Raw genomic sequence first — 6,695 nt, forward strand, 5'->3', positions numbered from 1 at the left:
CTATACCAAGTGCTTCGATTGATAGTGTGATTGATACCTCCGAAGTCCGTTGATCCACGAGCTAATTAGGCGGCACTATAAGAAAATGGAAAGAACTAGGGTAAGCGTAAAGCTTAGTAAGTTGCATGAAAATAAATATAACGACAACTTTACCATTCATCATCATGCTCATAACACTAAAATATGCATAACCACAACTTATTCGTCACTATCCAACACAATTCACATGGCATATACTAAGCTCACATCTCATGCATTTCATTTAGGAGTCTGTATCACTCACAACATGGTTATACTTTTCTCGTTTAACTTAAGCCGTAACTCTCACTGTTGGACCATTTGAAATACTATCGGATAGTCACTAAACCTCAAACATAGGGTATAATGTCGATGCCATGTCCCAGACATGGTCTTACACTAACTCTCACGTATCTGTGCCAATTCCATGTCTCAGACATGGTCTTACACTAACATATTATGTAGCCGATGCATGTCCCAAACATGTCTTACACTGGCTTACATCTCGAGGCCGATGCATGTCCCAGACATGTCTTACACTAGCTCCTGTTTCAATACCGATGCCATGTTCTAGATATGGTCTTACAATGGCTCTCATAATGTGGCTGATGCATGTCCCAGACATGTTTTACACTAGCCCACAAATATCCCGAATGTCATGGACTGAATATTCGATTTATTTCCAAAGGTTCAAACGGGAGTCCTACTATCTCAATATTCATCATACATGATTATTTCCACAAACAAGTAATTCATGCTATGTCAATTCAAGCACATATAATAATAATGTAGTTGTATTATTTAGATACAACATACCTTGGATTACAAAATGTAGATGACTTGTTCGGCTTTAGTCCACTCACTTCGCTTTTTCTTGGTCTAAGCAAGAATTTTGTAATTCTTGATCTAAATGATAAAATTTCACAAATTTAATCATTTTATTAATCTGGATACTCAACAATTTAAAATTAGGCAAAATGACCATTTTGCCCCTAGACTTTTGGAAAATGACCATTTTACCCCTAGGTTCGAAAATCGATTTTTATCGAATTTAGTAAAATCTTAAGCCTAGCCAAACCATTTTTACTCTTATTGTGACCCAAAATTTCCATTGTTTCACAACATTACTATCCATTTTACAAACTTTACAAAATGGTCCCTTTTAGGATTTTCATGAGAAGTTCTTTCACAAAAGTTGTTTACTACACCACTAAGATTCATTTTCATCCATAAAAACTCACCAAACATCTTAAATCCTTTCATGGAAAAACCCTAGACTATTAACCATGTTGCAAAATGGTCCCTTCATTAGTTAGCTCATGCTACAAGAGTTCCAAAAGTATAAAAATTATCAAAATAACCTTCAAATTGACTTACTTGCAAGGGGATAGCTTGGCTGAAATTTTAAAGCTGCAAGAAACCTTATTTTGTTGAGAATTTCAATGAAGAAGAAGGGGTGAAAGGGATGATATCATTCTTTTTCTATTTTATTTCTTTTTAGTCAATTTAGCCACTAAATTTTCACCTAACATTGACTTTTCTACCCCTTTGTCTCCTATGGTCGGCCATGCCTCTTTAAAGGGTCTAATTTCCCTTTAAATACCCTAAATTTAAGTTCTCTAGTTATTTGACACCCTTAGCTATCAAAATAGGACTTTTGCACTTTATGCGATTTTGTCCTTTTTCGTAATTAAGCTCACAAACGATAAAATTACTTCACCATATTTTTCTTGCACTAATATAAACATGTTATAACTCTAAAATAATAATAAAATACTTTCTTTATCTTCGGATTGGTGATCTCGAAACCACTGTTCTGATTAAGCCCAAAATCGGGCTGTTACACAAGTCACGAACCTACTCTATCGATAGTTGAAAGCTCAAAAACACTCTCTTTTTATAAATTCGCGGTTGCCTTCATTAATTTTGGAAAATGTTCATTTAATTAATCCAACCATTATTAAGTCAAGTTAGAAAATTAGGTGTAGTTTTTCAAAAAACTCAATACACATTATTGCCTTTGTAAAATATTTTATCTTGGTTACAGCGGAAAATATACCATACTGTCCCAATTATTAACTTAGCCAAATAACATGCATAGTTCAATTTCTATAAATATAAATTTGAAAATCCATCCTAAGAATGAAAATCATGCATGCATGAAAATCCCCAAAACGAAAACAGTCCAAAACACAGTTTTAAATAATTTTACAGTTAAAAAACTGAATAATAATAGAAACTAAAGTAAATAAATAAAATCATAATGGTGTTTCAAGTTCGAAGTCCACTATACGTCCGCGTGCTAATTCTTATCCTAATTTCATTCATTACCTAAGAAGTTGAAGTAACGGGGTGAGCTTAATAAGCTCAGTGTGAGTCTAAACAATCAAGCATATTACATACATTCAAGCATTTTCTCATAGAACCAAATAACACAATCAACATCAATAGTAACATTCTTATGTAACATGATCACGACATAATGCACATGTGAGTCCTACTTGTACCATTCCCTACACACCACGAGCTCCCTAGAACCCGTCGGCTAAACTCTAATGTATGTGAGTAAAGCTTGATGTGGTAGAAACCACCGTATAACATAAATGTAAAAAATCTTTCAGATAACACATAATGAGATAAAATCACCAGTATCATATAATGCGACAAAATTGCCAATCCCCTTGGTACTCCAGGTGCAATGCACTGACTACGTTTAAATGTGGACTTAATATGTCGTCATTACTCCACAAAACTCCTCTGTCAACCAAAAATAGCCCGTCCCAATGTAGATGCAATATATCACACAATCTCATACATAGCCATAAATCATACTTTAACATTTTATTGACATTTTCAATATATTCCCTCCATTATCAAATACTTTCAGTGAATGGAAATAATATTTCAACTTTCAATTTACCAATAAAATGGTATAATTCAACAAATCGCAATTTCATGTTCTTTTATAACTTTTCTTTGTGTGCATGTATAGTAGTCTTTCGAACATATCATAACAACTCACTTGTACGAATATATCATGCATAAGACTTATTTCATTCATAGTCATGCCATACATGCAACCCAAACATATATCAAACTAACCAAACATTCATGAAAATGTCAATCAATCAATCATTTAGTCAAATTAGCAATAGTGCTACCATGCCAAATAGTTAGAGCTCGTAACGTAACTAATTCAGCCACTTACAAATTTAATTACTTAGCTATTAAGCCAAGCCCAATTAGCAAGCTAAATCATATATTCAATCATAATAATTATAATTACCAATTAAGTTTTTATAGTTTAGGTCCCTCATCTTATTTACGTTCTTTTGCAACACACTAGCTAATCTTGCGGTTTCTTTAATAAACTTTAAAATGGACCTAAATTAAATTTTTAAAAAATAAATCAGTATATAACTCAATTAATTTACCTCTTAAACATCCCCTAAACACCCACTTATGGGTTCGATCCAATCATCACAATTACCATTATTTTTCGAATCCAAACTAGTTAGATTTCTTACACTGTTTTGATGCGAACCGTACATGAGAACGTCTTTTGGCTTTACTGTTGATTTGGAGCATTCGGGTCAGCACCTAACAGATTTCAATACTAGAAAATAAGTATCTAATCTTAATTAAAATCCTTCATTTAATCAATCCATAACCTTTTTTCCCAAAATCTATGTCAAAACAACTAACTAGTTTTCGATTACCCACACTTACGCTTCCCAAATTGTCAGATTCAATTTGCCGATTGGTCAAGAATGATTTTTCATAATTAAAAAATGTTTCAAGGATTATTATGAGGGGTTCAAGAACCCAAAATCATGCTGGAAAATGATGAGAAATAATTAAAGAAAAACAACCTCCTTTCTTGCCCATAGGTGCACGCACCACCACCAATGGTGGTCAATTTTGGGGCTGATCTAAAAGCATTTTTGAAATTGATTAAAAATCTGGAAAAATACCCATTAAATATTTTAAAACCTACCAAGTTCCAGATCTAGAAATTTAGGTTTTTATTTATCAAGATTTATCAAGAAAATAAGAGAAAAAGAGATCTTACACAAGCTAGATGCTATGAGCGACAATGGCACTTCTTGGCAACATTAGGAATCAAACTTGGAGACTCAAAATTTCAAATTTGGGGCTAATTTAATTAGAGAAAAATGAAAGCAATATGATGGAGGAGATGATGCAAAATCTTGTGGCAAAAAGAAAAGAAAAAAGATGATAAAACTAGGTGCTATAGGTGACGACAACTATGGAGGAAGAAAGAAAAACTAAAGGTCAAGGAAGACAGGAGAGGGGAGAGATGACTAGGGTGAGATAAAAAAGAATAAAGGCTGATTAGTTTGTGTAAAATTAACACTTATACGTAGATTACAAGGGTATGGGCGACAAAACATTAAAAACAATGGATTTTTGCAAAATTTAATTATTTTGCGAGGGAAGGGATTTGAACTTGGGACCTCAAATTAAATTCCATGCTTTCACATTTAACAACTAACCACTTAGCTAAATCCTTATTTTTGATATAATTATACATTCTCATTAAGCTAAATTTTGGGATGTTACAGAGTCCTTAGCTAATTATGATTGTGTTGTTGTGTGATTTATTGTGTTGAAGCTTCAAATTTGTTAAGACTTTCTACAAGTTAAGGAAATGCTAGTTTGGGCTTTTGACATTTCAACGAAATCATAATTGGTAAGTATTTAGAATAGCTATTTGTAGATATGATTCATTATGTTAATTGGGAATTTAGAAGTAGCCTAAATCCCTACTCTAAATTACGAGTGTAACTTTTCTCATACCCATATTTAAGTTGTGATGTATATGCTTGTGTGCTTGTGAAAATGTGTACCAAGATGTGTTACTATAACATATGAAATATGTTTGTGATGACTATTGAGAAAGTGTAAATATGGGCATGTTCATTCCAAATAACTGTGATAATGTTGTGATAATGATGCTAATCTGCGGTGGCAGTGAGCGGAAAATAGTAAGTAATTTGTGTGATTTACTGTGGATATTTTGGCCTTGTGACATTATGAGACTATTGGATATAGTTGGCATGCCATAGGATTGTAAGTACTCACTTATATATGTTGTGTTTTTGGGGCGTTGAGGCCCGACATAGTTTTGGAGAGATAAGGGAATGTGAGCTAAACTCCATTCACCGGGATATGTTTTGTGTGTTGGAGAGTGCTAGCTATATGCTGCACTTTTTGAGATATGTTCGACTCTATGAGTCATTTGGTGTGTTTGAGATCCGTATATCGGATGTGTGGTGATAGAGCTTACTTTATGTTTCATAACTCAAGTGTCAAATTATCAATAAATGTGTTTTTGGTGAAATGGGATATATGATTAAAAGAGTATACGTATATTATGTAAATGAATCGGTGAATAATGAACGAATAAGTAATATGGTATTTAAGGTTGAATTGTTGTAATTGTGTTATATAGTTGTTTCGTTAATGCATGATGACATATTTGCGTGGTAGTTATTTTTATCATTCATTGAGCTTGTTAAGCTCACACACTCCTTTTAAAACAATTGCAGATTAGCTGTGTTTCAGTGTGAATGGTGTGGTTCCAAGGGAGTGATCCAAGCAAGGCCTTAGCATTATTTCTTAGGTGTTTATTTATTCATTTTTGTTATGGAAAATATAGGCAATGTGGTAGATTTATTGCATGAACTTTTCCGTGATGTTTTGGTTATTTTTATAGCTTAATTAATCTTAGGATTTTTGGATATTGCTCATGTTATATCGTTTGGTTACCCGAACATGTTTTCAATGATTGAATTGTTATAGTGGTCATTTTGATGTTTACTTGACGATGTATTAGTTACATGTTGAATAGTTATTAGTTAGAATGAATTATATGCCTTAAACTGTTGTATTTTTGTGGTCTAGAATAGAGGTATGGATATTCGGGTTTTAAAAATGATACCTCCATGATTTTTGAAAGTGTAGGTGGTCAGTAATGTAATTTGGTACCGATAGCATATCACGTGTAACAACTCATTTTTGTTCAAACCAGAACAATGGTTTTAGGACCACAAATTTGAAGTCAAAATATTTATTTTATTATTATTTTAACGTATACAGCATGAAAATATGATTGTGGGAAATTTTTGTTAAGAAATTTTAGCATTTGGTTGCTCAATTTGACAAAAAGACTAAATCGCGTAAAGTGAAAAATTAGAGTTTTACTAGATAAAAGAATCTAATGGCTATGAGATTAAATAGATGAGGTCTTTATGTTGTAAATAGACCATTTCAAATGTGGGTGGACATTTATGGGCTTAAGATGGATGTTTAATATGATTTAATAATAAGGTTATTATTGTAATTTAGTAATAAAGGTTAATAAAACAAAAGAAATAAAGATATTGTCTTTCTAATTGAGATACCACCACCGAATATTCAAAATAAGAACAGCCATGGAAGCTTGAGCATTAGGCCAAGCTATTTTGTTCAATTAAGGTACAGTTTTTGTCCCGTTTTTAAGGATTTCTATGTTTTTGAGATCGTTGCAGCTAGGTCTAGCTAGCCTAGGGACTATTCTGCAAAATTGTTAAAGATTTTGAATGATGCCATTGATGAAATGTATGGTTTTTGAAGTTTCTTGATAGATTATGAATGCTTATTGATAGATATTG

This window comes from Gossypium arboreum, chromosome 13 (assembly GCF_025698485.1).
Source record: "Gossypium arboreum isolate Shixiya-1 chromosome 13, ASM2569848v2, whole genome shotgun sequence".
Lineage (NCBI taxonomy): Eukaryota > Viridiplantae > Streptophyta > Magnoliopsida > Malvales > Malvaceae > Gossypium > Gossypium arboreum.